Raw genomic sequence first — 15,042 nt, 5'->3', positions numbered from 1 at the left:
CCCGTCCACCACCTTTCTTCCCCCTGCCATATTACAATGGCGGGGGGACCGTGGGGGAAGGGAAAACCGTCCGCCGCTTTTCCGTCGCGGTCGCCTTGCGACTGTGGCGGAAAAGGCCTGATATGGTGGCGGTGTCTATCAGACACCGCCAGCCATATTAGGATGGGCTGGGAGGAATGCCTTTCTGTGGCGGCAATGCAGCCACGAAAAGGCCTACGGTTCCTGCTTTGGGGGCCCGTTGCGGGCCCCCAGGGTGAAGGGGGGGTGGTGGGGGGTGCACATGGGGGGTACGCGTTTCACAGCACAACATGACAGGAACCGCGCGGTGCCTGTCATGTTGTGCTGTTAAACGCACAACAAGCATTTTTCACATTGCTAAAAATGCGGGATGCACCCGCAACTGTGGTGGGTGCATCCTAATTGGGGCACGGTTCCCCCGCCCTTGTGGCGGACGGTACCGGCCCCTGACAGGATGGCGGACGGACTTTGTCCGTCCGCCATCCTAATGGACCCTAAAGTAAGGAAACTGCCTGCAAAATGTTGTAGAACCCACTGTCTGCAGAGGGCAATAAGGAGAGAGATTTCTCATTAATAATTTTCTTATTAATAAGGCAGGGCCTTTGTTTTTTATCAACTTGTGGCTAAAAGTCAGCTCTTTGAAAATAATTCTGGAATAGATGGCCAGCCAGTGGAGGGAATTCAATATAGGGGTATTGTGCAGGGACGTTGCTTCGGACGTGGGGGGGTTGGGTGATACACCCCCTAAAAAAAAGTAGTAGTATTATTATTTAATAAATAGGTGGGACAGGTGCTTTCAGTCGGGTATGGTAAGGTGTCTGTCGTATTTCACCTGGGATTTTTAGATACTCACACTTTTGAAGGTCTTAAAACATGATTAATTTACCAAACACCCTCCGCATGCTGCTTCTCATATAATGATAAACATGATATGCCAGCATGATTGGCGGAAAATGTGTATCTCACCCCCAGACTACCCCAATCTTACAGACCAAGCAACACTCCTGGTGATGTGGAACCATTATGGGGAGAAGTAACTACTTGGGTTTATTCATTCTGGTTGCTTTGGAGACCATGATTATGTCTCTCTGGAGCGACCAAATAAGTTTAGTTTGCTTATTCAAATTTGTATTTAATGAGAGCAGGATAGTGGTGCTCAAAATTATTTCCTTGGATGAGAAAAGGGAAATCTACGGCCTGAGTTCTTCTGGGTAGAAAGGACTTGATGCATTTAAGGACCATACCGGAAATAGCAAGGTTTCTAAGCATTTCAAGTAGAATGTCATGGTCGATGCTTGCAAGGGCTGCCGCACACTATGCCGGTATTATAATTATTTGATGTCTGCTACAACAGAGAAAGGTCATGGAATGAGGTACTGTCAGACCTAATGCGCTTGAGGTAGTGTTTCCCTAAACCGTTTGCTATTTCCTCATGGTTTTTTAATGATTTTCTACCTGTGGCCTTAGGGCTCTGGCCCCTTTCCCACTGTTATTGCAATGTAAAAGTGCGCACGTCCTACCCGCACATGTTTGGAAGTAGTACTAGCCTGATGTTTCTAAACATGTCTCAAGCCTGCTATTGCAGACCTGGGTGTACCTACTCGCACCTATGATGTTTTTAAACATGAGTCAAGCCTCCCATTGCCAGACTGTGTATGAACAATTGCACTTATGCCCCGGCTGGCCTTTCTAACTCATTGGCCAATTCTGAGGTGACCTTTAACTACTATTAGAGCACCACTAGGATAAGTCTTGAGGGGTGAAGCAAGTGGTAGGTAAAACGAAGGGCAGGTTCAAATGTGTGTTCCCTGCCCTTGTAGTGAAGAATACCCAGGTTTGTTTTCGCTACCTACGTGGTTTGCTTTTCCCATATGTTTACATGGGGGAATATTTGAAATTACTTCACGCTGCAATAGTGGCTTACAGTGAAACAGCCTCATAATGTTTCCTATCATTGCATTCACAGTGACAAACCTTTTCCTGTGGTAAAGATGGAATTGTCTTTAATTGCTTAAAAATGTCACTTCTAAAAAGTGACGAACAGAAGGAGTCAGGTCCTAGGCGGGACTGAGGGGGGCTGGACCGTAATATAATGAGGAAAATAGAGACTGCCCAAACCTCATAGAATGAAAAATGATTCAAAAAGAAGATACAAGTGTAATTCAATGAAATACGTAAAAACACAGGACAAAAATAATAACACATTTAGTAATTCATGGTTACACATCAATTCCTGTTTTGAGACAACCAAAGCGAAGTGAAAGAGCAAGAGCTTTAACAATGTTAATTCATTAGTATAGGCACATTTAATGTTTTAATGCGCTCTTGCAAAGTGCCGACGTGTTTCAGGTTCGAGTCAAACGTGTTCGAACCCTCATCAGGGCTTTGTGAGTTGTCTGTGTCTCAAAACAGGAATTGATGTGTAACCATGAATTACTAAATGTGTTAATATTTTTGTCCTGTGTTTTTACGTATTTCATGAATTGTTGTTTATAATTGTTTGCATTTGTATAATCATTGTGTTGATTGTGTGGGTGTATCTTTTTCTTGTCCTTTAAAACAATTTTTCTAAAAATATAAAAATTATGAGTAGTGGGTATAAATAAAAGTACCTGTACATGTGTCATTGAATTACACTTGTATCTTCTTTTTGAATCACTTCTAAAAAGTGGCCATTTCTTTGCCCTAAGACTCGATGTATGCCTTTTAATTTGACTCCAGTCCACCATGGCAGCTGGGGGAGCACATCTGTGAATCCTGCAGCAACAGCTAAAAACATTGGGCATTCAACTGGAACAACATAAACCGAACATCCTGGAACTGCATGGTGCACACTACCAGAGGTATCTGTTGTGCACAAGGAGGATTACTGCCTTTGAAAGGGACTGTGTATCCTTCCTGAATAATGCCAGGCCTGGGCTGACTACCTGCTGCTGTGTGACACTCTGAAGTATGCTCGCTAAGGGAATGTTGGCTTGCACCCTGTTTTTTCATAGGTCTCTGGGACATCAAATATCTCCTATGAGGGACCCACACCATCTACTAGTGACACTTGGAGAGCGGCGCCCTCTTAAGTGCCCACGTCATCTGCTGGAAGCCAACTATTAGTCCAGCGTGAGTGGGGAACTAAGAATTATGCCTTGAGACTGTATTGCCTTGTTCAGAGCCCCAAAATTTTTGCTCGCATCTAAGGCATGTGGCCCCTGCAGCGTCGTGCTCTCTGCACACATAGGCATCTTGTTAATGGTGAGCAGATTTACCAGTTGCATGATCCATTGTGACCTGGTACGTCGATCATGACACATCTCTCTTGTGTGGCACACCAACTGCATGCTAACTGCGTGTAGGGTATGATTCACAGGTAGCAGCAGTCAAACAAAGAGTGTCCCTGTAGTAGAGCCTCATTCTACCTCAAGCGGTTTCTGCTAAACTTGCACCTGTGTGTGTGACCGGTACTTTCTGGTGTGACCCGTATCAATATGCTCCAGATGTGGTGCCTCATTTGCAGGGAGTTATGTAATTTGCTACTCTTTGTTGTGTGTGGCCGGTATTGTCTTGGGCGACCCGTATAAACGTGCACCAGACGTGGTGCCTCATTTCCAGGTAGGTACGGAATTTGCAACTCTTCCTTGTGTGTGACTGGTATTGTTTGTGACCCGTATCAACACTCACCGGATCTTGTGCCTCATTTCCAGGAAGGTACGGATTTTGCTACTCTTCGTTTTGTGTGACGGGAACAGTCTGCTGCAACTCGGATCAATACTTCCCAAATGTTGAGTCTCATTTCCAGGGAAGTTCAGTGGAGCAGATTCATGTTCTGTTGTCCCAGTATTGCCTGGGTGCTACTCTGATCGACGTGTGTCTGACGGGGTGCCTCCTGCCAAGAGACTCTCCAGCTTTACCCCCCAACCATTGATTGTTCCCTCAGTGTGGTAGATCAACTGCCTTCTCACTCAGCCCGATGACTTTGTGTTGCCAGGTAGTATTGGGCCTGAGTTGTGGGATGATTTGATTTGGCAGAGGAATGATTCTGAGAGCTATCAGAAGTGGATAAAGAGATGCCCCCTGTGCTTCGCAGAACTAGGCTGGTATGGGAAGGCCAATTGTGGAAGCCTTTGCTTGAAAGGCTATCGACCTCAGTCCACTTCTGCTCTGCATACCGTGGGTGAACTTCCCAAGTGGTTACAAAAAAAAACATTTGTCGACTGCCGCCTAACTAGTCCTGCTACCTATCCTATCTTCTTCCCTGGGACCTTTACTAAGTATGATTCCGGTCACAAGTGTTAATCTGGCCTAGAATAAAGAAGAGGTTTTTTTTCTAAAACCCGTGGGTGTAGTGTAGTTGGGGCTAGCTGAATGGTGGAGGAGGCTTGAGCCACTGAGTCCTCATTTGTATTTTCCATTGACCTGCCGAATATCAGTTGCACTGCATTACGGTGCTGTGTGCGTGTGTGTGCGGGTCAGCTCAGTATGGACCTACTTGATATCTGTTGCACCCCATAGCAGTGCTCAGTGTGTTGGAATGACTGCATGAGGATAGCCTGTTATTAATTACAACGAACAGCGATGTTGCTTTACATATTAATTTATTGTTTAAAGAATAGTACGTTTGACATCGGATTTAACCTGTGCGGCCTTGGCCCATGGTGTTGTTTAAAAGTTTTAGATATCACTGTTATCTAGGGTGCACCCTATAACTGTGTGGTATTGAATTGTAATAATTGCCAGGGTGGGACTAGTTCTGACAATTTATTTATTTATAAAGTTTTATATAGCGCTTTGCAGAGCATAAGGGTGCTGGGAGGCATACTAGGTTCTTTTACAAGAGTGCATACAACTGTTGTCATTATAACATTGTAGGGCCTAGTACTGCTAGTAATATTTCCAAATGTGGTTTATTCCCAGAAATACATGATGTTCATGTTGTGTTAATTAATGTGTGTGTTTAATACAAGCTTCATTTCCATGCACCACATGTGAAGTCTCTTTTGCGATGCTCAGTGTATTTATTGTGATAGAGTGTTGCGCCATGCTTTACACACTTCCTTTGTGATAAGCCTGACTGCTCAGTGTCAAGCTATCAAAGGGTGAGCACAAGGTATACAGTGAAAGTAATCACCCACCCCTGATGGGAGGTGATCGGTCCTGCCATGCCAAGCCGCCGCCTCAACCAACCAGAAAATACCAGTTCCAAAAGGTACCTAAACAAAAAGGATTTGTGTCATCTAAAAGATTCTATAACACTTATTTTTATCTGCAAAAGGATGCCTGTTGGGTTGTATTCTATAGTCGAGATCAAAAAATTAATAAAGTGCATAATTGAGCTATACCCGTGTGTTGGAAAGTGGGTTATTGGTAGGTGCAAATGTAGGTGTGCCACTGACAATAAGGCCACTAACACATGGAAGGACCCAGCATAGGTCTTTGAAAATTATTCCTATGCTCAACCCTGGGTAACGTGGCTGCGAGCAGACAGGCTTAACTTCAAAGACAGGTATGTAAAGCATTTAAAAACACCATTTCAGTAAATAATTAAAAAACAACACATAATAAAAATCTAACACCAATGTATAAAAATAGAAAGTATTTGTATCTTTAAAATGACACCAAAACATCAAAAATCCAATGTAGGGAACCAGAGATATGGATTTCCAAAGATTTAATAAATTATAGCACTTAGAAGATTATAATAGCACCATATTGTGACACCTGCTCGCGATAGACCGGGTCATAGTCAAAGTTTCAGGCTGGGTGCGATGGAGTCCTGAGCGGCTACAGCCCCCGGCAGGTCCCGGTCTCAGTTTCTACCTTCACACTTAAAAACTTTTCTGGAGCTTTTTCTCTCGAGGCCTCTTGAAGCTCCCAGCCAGTCAGGATTTGGTGAGGGTTTGCCGGCTTGACTTGTGACGAGGTCCTGGTGTACTTCCCTGGAGCGGACTTAGAAAAAATTTAACGTTTGCTTCAGCGGGACAACCCAGGAATCCATGCCCACACATGATGGAGGCAGGCGGCTAGGCTCTCGCAGTTGTCCCGGTCTACTATTATACAAGCAAACTTAGAAACTTTTCTGGATCTTTTTCTCGCAAGGTCTCTCGATGCTTCTCATCTAGCCGGATCCGGTGAGGGTTCACCAGCTTCAGATTTTCTCTAGTCCCGGTCAATCTCTGGAAGTTGGAGCTATGGAGCTTTTAGTGGGACGAACCTGGGAAACTTGGCTGGCCCGCGGTTGAAGGCAGGCGGCCTAGCTGGCCAGGTTGAGTTGGTCCCTCTATGGTGCTTTTTTTCAAAGTTGGTCCAAACTTCTCCAAACTTCTTGCACTTCTTCCTGAAGTCCCTCAAGGGGTCCCAATGTGTCTCAAACTTACTGAGACGGTCTGGAAGCTCTAGAATGGTCCTTGCAAGGTGAGGGCTTCAGTTCCCACAATCCACTGGTAGAAAACCCTAATAAATCCACTGATGGGTCTCCAAGGTGCAGATTTAGCTGGTGATGTTCCAGTTGAGCTTCTTTTAATCTGTAGCTGTCAGGTAGTCTACTCTTTAGTTCTTTTCCAGAAAGATAATCCACAGGGCTGTAGTTTCAGATGGTGCAGTCTTCAGAGGTCAGGCCTTAGAATTCTATGCACAACAAAATCTTCACAGCAGGGCACTTCTTGCTACATTAAGTTTCAACCAGCAGATATGGAGGGCTCTGCCCCTCTCAAATACTTATTCAAAATTCTCTGGGTCAAGCAACAGGTCACTTCTGACCAATGAGAGCGGGGTAATTACTCACAGTTGTGACATCATCCTGTAGAGTGAGGCATTATTTTGTCCCAGAGTGCATCAAATCTTCCAAATCCATACTGGCTCATTTTTCAGCAAGGAAGTAACAGCTGGCTAAACACCTCCCTAGGATGGCTTATTTCCATAGATTCTCCCCCTACAATCTGCACATACCTTCCTTAAGCCTAGCCCTGACTCTGGGTCCAGAGTGTAAAAGTGTAACTGACACCCAGGCGTCCCTTCTACCTTTGTAGTGCATGGTTTACGACTCCACCCCCTGGCCTCGTATTCCTATGGACCAACATACTGCCCTCCCAGCAGTGTAGGTAACCCCAGGGGCTCTTTATCACCTTTTAAAAGCAGCCTGGCTAATCCACTTAACTCTGACCAATCAGGGCAGACCACTGGAAGGCTGAATTTGGACTTACAAACAAGAAAGTCTTATAACTTCTTGTATGTACACTTTAGGAGAAATGCAACAATATGATATTGTTTGATTTACTACTACCATTCTGGGAAGTCTTTGAATGGTCAGGCTATTCCTCTCCTATCAATAGTTATTAATCAATAAATTCCTACCATGTTGGAATGCAATGGGGAAATCACGTTGGCCAGTTTTCTAGCACCAGGGCTTCTAAAAACATATTTTATAAGTATTTACCTAATTTATACAGGACCCCCACCCACTGTGCAACTAGGGGAGACTTTTCGAGGTGCTGAATCTGTAGAAATATTGTAGATCCTCCTTACCCAGTGCTCCTAGCATCAAAGTCGAATTTGAGCAGCACAAAGTTGAGTTTGGGTACAATTTACTTTTTAAAAGCCGTCCTGGCACCCAGGGCTGTTTTTAATCTGACCTCAGGCTTCAGCAGTGCACACATGTAAGTGCAGAAAAGGCTGCTGGACTCTAAACTGCCATGCCCCAAGGTACTGGTGACTTCTAGGTAGTTTCAATCCCCTGCCCTATTATATACTAGGGGCTTATGAGTTAGGCCGTGCCAATTAGAGGGGTACCTCACCATACCATAGTGTACCCTAGTGTATGTTAGGTATTTGTACTGTATTCTAATGTTTTCCTTTCAGCTTAGCACTGGCCCTGGGCCTGGTTAGGCAGGGCCCATGGTCAGTCAAAAGCAGTTACCACTTACCAACAGCATCAGTCATCAAAAGGTGGGGGGTGCCCAGGCCACAGGATGACTTTGAACACCGTGCGTCAACCTTCTTACAATTTTACAGTTGTATAGGTTGTAGATGTTGTAGAAGTCTTCAGTGTGTCAGTCACTGCTCGTGATAAAGAGGGGAAAGTGCCCTCCTCCAACACAGGATTATCCTGCAAAAAAGTGATGTGTGGGTGGGTTGAAGGGGTGCTGCTTTGCCTTAGTGCAATCCTGTTACTCTGGATGTCCAGTACAAGATGATGGGCACATGCAGCATAACAGGTGACAACCATCCTGTCCTGGGCATCACCTAAATGGCGTCCTCCTGTACAGATTGTCTGCACACAGGGATACTGGCTCAGTCATTTCGAGTATATGCTCATGACCAGAGGCCCATGGAATAATTATAGAATTCTAAAGCCATCATGTAGATGGATGGGAATAGAGGTTGAGTGGAAGTCTGAGTCACACAGAGCATTCCTGACATAATTCCACTTTATAGGATGATTGGGCAGTCATTAGCAAATATTCCGCTCGGAATATAATAGAACTAATAATGGGGTGCATCAAGTGTTGAGGCCTGTACTATTCAACATTTACTTACAAACACTGTTGATTATTATTAGATCATATGGGATTTCATTTATAAATGACGCAGATGACACACAGCTAATTCTGGTCTTGGATATAGAAAATCATACCCCTCTAGAAGGGTTGCATAAGTGCCTTTAGGACATGGCAAACTGCTTGAAACAGAATTCCCTAAAATTCAATGGAGGCAAAACGGAATTTCTATGTTGCTCTCCATCTAAAGTGCCTCAACGCTCAAGGGATTTTTGGCATTGGACATGAACAGATAATCTGAAAATAGGTGCTGTTGCGTAAACTTGGATTTTACTTGGATGACAAGCTCACCATGGAAGCACATATTAATAGAACGTTAGGTACTTGTTTTGGTATTCTCTGGAGCCTCTGGAAGATTATGCCACTGTTACCTCAACCAGCAAGGAATGCAGTGGCCCATATTTCGATTCCATGCAGAATGAGTACTGTAGTGCTCTTCTGGGGTCCCCAGAGTACCTGATAAGGTGATAACAAATCCCGACAATACTGATCCTCCTGTGCCCTGAGAGTACCACACTAGCTCCCAGGCAAAGAGACGGTAACATTCAAATCTATGGTCTTGCTCTGCAAGGCCATAACCAGGACAGGCCAACTCTCACTGCAACATCACTTTAGACGCTACAGACCATGGGTGGATTTACGAATTGCCTCTGCTCATCTGGTTTGTGTCCCAAAATTCAAGAAAGTAAGATCATGATCATAAACCATTCTTGAAATTCCTCTTTTGGGAAGGTTGCCTGTGTTTAAACTTGTAAAGTACCGAGCATATTGAGGCGGCAGCGAGAGACTGTACCCTGCAGTTTCTCAGAATGTCCGACCTTTAGCTGCCATTTTATGGTGTTTAGAAGTCTATGGACTAAGCCACAACATGCAATGTAGTACTCTTGTACTCTTGTACTGCATTGAATGATGTGGCTTGAACTAGGATTCAATCGAGATCAAAACATCTCTTCAACGTCCCGTTCGAATCTGTGAATGTTCTTTCCAGCACACATTGTTCTCTTTCCTGCTAAAGTTACGACCATATCTAGAGCCTGGGCAGCTTTGTCAGCATAATGCAGCTGAAGGTACTTAGGGTGACCACCCACTAACCCTGCTTCGTTAGCATAATGCAGCTGATTGTACCTAGAGTGACCACCCACGAACCCTGCTTCGTTAGCATAATGCAGCTGTTTGTGCCTAGAGTGACCACCCACGAACCCTGCTTCGTTAGCATAATGCAGCTGTTTGTGCCTAGAGTGACCACCCACTAACCCTGCTTCGTTAGCATAATGCAGCTGATGGTACTTAGGGTGACCACCCACTAACCCAGCTTTGTTAGCATATTGCAAGTTTATGTGCCTAGAGTGACCACATACCCAGCTTTGCTAGCATAATGCAAGCTGAAAGTGCCTAGGGTGACCCTCCTCTAACCCAGATTCGTTAGCATAATGAAAGATGATGGTGCATAGAGTGACCACTCACTAACCCAGCTTCGTTAGCATAATGCAAGCTGATAGTGCCTAGAGTGACAACACACTTATCCAGCTTCATTAGCATAATTCAGCTGATGGTATTTAGGGTGATGACCCACTAAACCAGCTACATTAGCATAATGTGGCTGATTGTACCTAGAGTGACCAACCACTAACCTAGTTTTGTTAGTATAATGCAAGCTGATCGTTCGTAAAGTTCCCACATACTACACCAGCTCTGCTAGCATAATGCAAGCTGAGAGTGACTAGGGTGCCCTCGCTCTAACCCAGCTTTGTTTGCATAATGCAAGCTGAGAGTGCCTAGGGTGACCCCCCTCTAACCCAGCTTCGTTAGCATAATGAAAGATGATGGTGCCTAAAGTGACCACTCACTAACCCAGCTTGGTTAGCATAATGCAAGCTGAGAGTGACTAGGGTGCCCTCGCTCTAACCCAGCTCTGCTAGCATAATGCAAGCTGAGAGTGACTAGGGTGCCCTCGCTCTAACCCAGCTTTGTTTGCATAATGCAAGCTGATAGTGCCTAGGGTAACCCCCCAACTAACCCAGCTTCATTAGCATTATTCCGCTGATGGTATTTAGGGTGATGACCCACTAACCCAGCTACATTAGCATATTGTGGTTGATTGTGCCCAGAGTGACCACCCAATAACCCAGCTTTGTTAGCATAATGCAAGCTGATAGTGCCTTGGGTGGCCTTTTTAAAGATTATGTTAAATGTTGTAACTCAATGCCTTGTTTTCCTGTACAGTTATTTCTTGGTTATATGATTTTCCTTTTGTAACTTAAGAGTCATACTCGTCATAATGTTGTTACATTTTATACTAAAAGCTATCTAATCAATGTTGGTCGTATGATTTTTTTTTATTTTGTAACTTAAGAGTCACGTTCGTCAAAGTGTTGACTGATGTTATACTAAAAGCTACTTAATATTGGATTCGTGTTTTTGTCATGTTATATTTTTGTTTGTATAGTTGGTCTTATGTATGTTTTATGTTATTTTTAGCAGCCCTGCAGAAGTTCTAATAGGTTTGTGCCTTATAAGAACTAATCGATTTGGTTGCTTTTATAATCACATGTGGGCATTTAAATAAAGGATGAATACGAAGAAAACACGAATGGACTGAAATGTACTTTGTTAAGTGCACCTCCTATTTTTGAATTTGTTGATTTAATCTGTGGTCAGTGGCACCAAAGGGTGACAAGTGCTTGGGAGTTATACACAAACAACAGTGTAAGAGTGAGGTGCTATTTTGTGGTCCGTTTATAACTTAATGTAATACATTCCATGAAAAACCTATAAAAACACACTGTCAAACTGACCAATACATGATACAATGTCACATTCATCAACCTGTAGAGCACAGATCAGAATCCAGAACTGCAGTGAAGCAGATAGTAGCCTTACAAGGGGGCATAGGGAAGCCGTCCAGAAGGAAAAAGAACGCGAAAGAAAATCATAAAAAGATGAACAGAATGATTCAAAGTAAACATTTAAAGCTTTCTGCAAGATGGCTATTGTGGAGATCGTGATAGCTCACAATGAGTCACGTAAAAAGGCCCTATGACCTTTCAACTACACAACAGAGACATTCTGTGAAGTGGCTTTAACATGCTATCCTCATGCCTGTGCAAGAGCATCCGTTTCTTTTGAACCCATGGATGGGAACACGGTTGTGAAATGATCAAAAAGAGGGCAGCCTTCATCCTGCGATCAAAAGCTTGCACAGTGCAACCCAGCTCTCATTCTCAGCACAGAGGCAAAGACTGCCTTCTTCCTACCGAGAGAACCCCAAACATTCCGTGCTGCTACGATTCTATTCTATTATGATCAGACCCACCACCCTCGGGGGAACTACTGTCTGTCCAAAGAACTCTTACAAATGAAAGTACCACCGGTTGAAGAAGTCTCTTCTTGGCAACCCTTCCTTGAATACCATCATGGCTTCTGCAAAGTCATTTCAATATGGCCGCCAGACTTCAAAGTCTTGAGCGGTTTTTGACCTTAGTTTTAGACAACACCAACCAGCCACAGAAACAAATCCAGGAGTTCATAACAGATCTTATGTGCCTGGAAATGGAAGGCGTAAGGTTAGCATCAGAGTCCCAGCGAGCTGCTCACACATGTTTACTGAGACTCAATCAGAACAAAAGTCAGGATCTCACTGCCCATACCTACCTCTTCCCATATAAAACATTTTGGACATTCCATGACCACACACTTGAGAACCACCTGTAATTGCTATGAACAGACTGAGCACTACTATGATACATACATTAGCGGCTGTTGGAAACTGAACAAGCATTAGACAACATGCCATGTCTCTATCAACACTCTTTGCAATAACTTCACTTTAGAGCTCAAAGGTGCTAAATAACTACAGTACAATCTCAAGCCTACCACATGACAGCAGCATTCTAATTTAGGGTCACGCTAGATAATTTTAATTGTATGTAAAATAATATAACTTGAAATGTTGGAGGAGGGTTGTTGGATGAGGGGAGTGCAACCCTAGTTAAGCAAAAGCCACAATCCTTGCCAGGCTGACACACAGAAAAAATCACTAAATTGACCTTTGCATGATCCTCCGGTAGCTTGGCAAAAAAAAACAGTCTGAATTATCTTAGAGGCAATGTGTAAAGTATTTATGCAACACACAAACCGTAATAAAGTAAAAACACAATACAAGAAAAATCTGAGCCCAGTTTAGAAAAATAGAGTAACATTTTATAAATGATTTACCGCCAAAATGACAAAAACTCAATCAGTAGAACCTGGGATAACCAAGTTTAAAGATCTAAGGTTAGTATAGCGCCTAAAAGCACAAAGCGCTAATAGCAGTTATCTGGTTGTGTGAGACCGGGGTAAAGTCACATGTTCAAGGTGACCGCGATGAAGTGCGTGCTAGAAACAGGAAATAAGTTAGACACGCAGAAAAAGCTGCACCAGCCCTACCCATACCAGTGAGATACCATTGTTATTGGTAGACTTGTGGGAACATATTTTAGTGGAATATTTGTTATTCTTAATTTAAATTCACTGCATTTATGCCTTCCAAATGTAAGCCAGTGAGTAAACAAGAAGACAATTTGAAAAATACCCTCTAATTCATATGCTAGTACAGGCACACAAGAATTTATAGATGTACAAATAACCACTGATCCTATATTTTGTGCCCATTTGAGAAACATGTAGGTTTCTAGATAACTATTTTTCACTTTACACATTTCACCATATGAGGTATACTTGGTAAACAATACTAAAAACCATTGTAGGGTGAAGCTCAGTTGTTGGCTGTGGGTATCATGAGTTCTTGGAGAACTTGAAAACCCTAAATATCCTTGCAAACGTAAGGGTCTAGTGGTTGTATTGAAATATGTGTTTGTAAATAAGAAATTGTGACAGAAAGTTACAGTTGAAAATGTTGTCACTTCTCATTTTTAATATTTATTTATTTAAACAGTTGGTTTCTTTGGAATAAACATAAGGGATCTAAACATTGCTGAATTTGGAATTGCATCTGCTTTTCAGAAACCTATGGCTTTCTTGGATTATCCATCGGTTTCATACTGGTTTCTACCACAAACTTGAAACAGGTTGAGAGCACAAAATATATGAAAAATGGGCTACCGCTTTAAAAAATGCCAACATTGTGGTAAAAATGTTTTTTTTTTATTCAGTTCTACAACTTCCTGAAAGTTGGGAAGATGGTCACTCTAGTACGGCAAACTATTTGTTGATGCCTATTTTAGGGGGAAAAATAGACACTTATCTGGAGCAATTGGTTTCCTATTTTCCACCAAAAACTTAAAACTTAGCTATATTTTGCCTATTATCTCGATAATTTCCAGGGAAATACACAAACCATGGGTACCTAATAAATCCCCAATATGTTACGAAGAAATGACACATATTTGGCAAGGATACCTTTAGTGGAAAGAAAGTTATGGAGCCCAGCACTGGGGGCGGAGAGGGGGGAGGAAAGGAAGGGGGTGGGAGTTGACCCAGCAGTTAAGAGGTTATTATAACATAACATAAAGTTGAATAACTTTACATAACATCACTGTTTAAAATCCACTATTTTAATGATGCTTTTTAGATTATGTTGCCCTTGTCGCAAGACCTGGTTACTGGACTAATATCTTTTGTGTAGGCATGAGCTTTATAAGTATAATTTAAGAATATATACCTGCCTGTACACGTTTATGGGGGTAGGGGGTGAGTACCAGCAGGGTTAATATAACATGGAATAACATAACATAAACTTGCCTGTACAAGTTTATTGTATAGGGGAAAGACCCAGCACTATTTATTATGAAATGCCATGTCCTAACAAGTGATAAATGAATAGAACTTCTTTACCTACTTATGGGTGAATGCCAAGAAACCCTCAATAAGCTACATTTAAGAAATGAACACAGTAACCAGACAAAGATCATTTATTGTCCATTTCATTTTCTAAATTAAGAACAATACAGTGTTCTTGAACAATTCCAAAATATTGGTTCGGAGTCGAGGTGATACAGACTATGCGATCATTCAGTTTACTTGGCCTCTAATCCCAGGAACATCTGCTCCTGTTACTCATATATAAAAGCCTAAGTGTACCCTTATATTCCGAACTCATTCAATGATATACATACATTTAAAACATATCCATGCACTAAAAAGTCATCTCATTCAGAGAAACAAATAGCAGATTAGAGAGTATTAATCATTTGTTATGTTAAGTTTGAAATACTGCAATACATTGTACAATATGAGGATCTTTCAATACAACCTGAAAATAGATTATAACGATTTCAAAAGTAGTTACTCAGATCTTTCTTCACTGGAAACCTCCCTTGTAAGTGCTCAGTTTCCATGTAGAGTGTGGAGTAAACTACATCATAACTGCAATCTCCCCAGCTTTACTGAACAAAAACTTAAGATCGAGCAACAATCTGTGCATCAACCTACTTTAATGGAAGCTGCAAAACAACAGGGTATGTCTACAAAGTGCACCCTT

General features: G+C 42.6%; 1 protein-coding gene across 1 annotated transcript in view; it reads right to left on the bottom strand.

Annotated features, from left to right (window-relative positions):
• LOC147729256 (SH3 and multiple ankyrin repeat domains protein 2-like) overlaps positions 1 to 15,042 on the bottom strand; it is a 2,641,300-nt gene that overhangs the window by 801,374 nt on the left and 1,824,884 nt on the right. The gene's annotated exons all lie outside the window — the stretch shown is intronic.

Source organism: Lissotriton vulgaris, chromosome 2_2 (assembly GCF_964263255.1).
Source record: "Lissotriton vulgaris chromosome 2_2, aLisVul1.2, whole genome shotgun sequence".
Taxonomy (NCBI): Eukaryota; Metazoa; Chordata; class Amphibia; order Caudata; family Salamandridae; genus Lissotriton; species Lissotriton vulgaris.
Note: the sequence above shows the minus strand (reverse complement) of the source record. Positions and strands in the feature narration are given on the sequence as shown.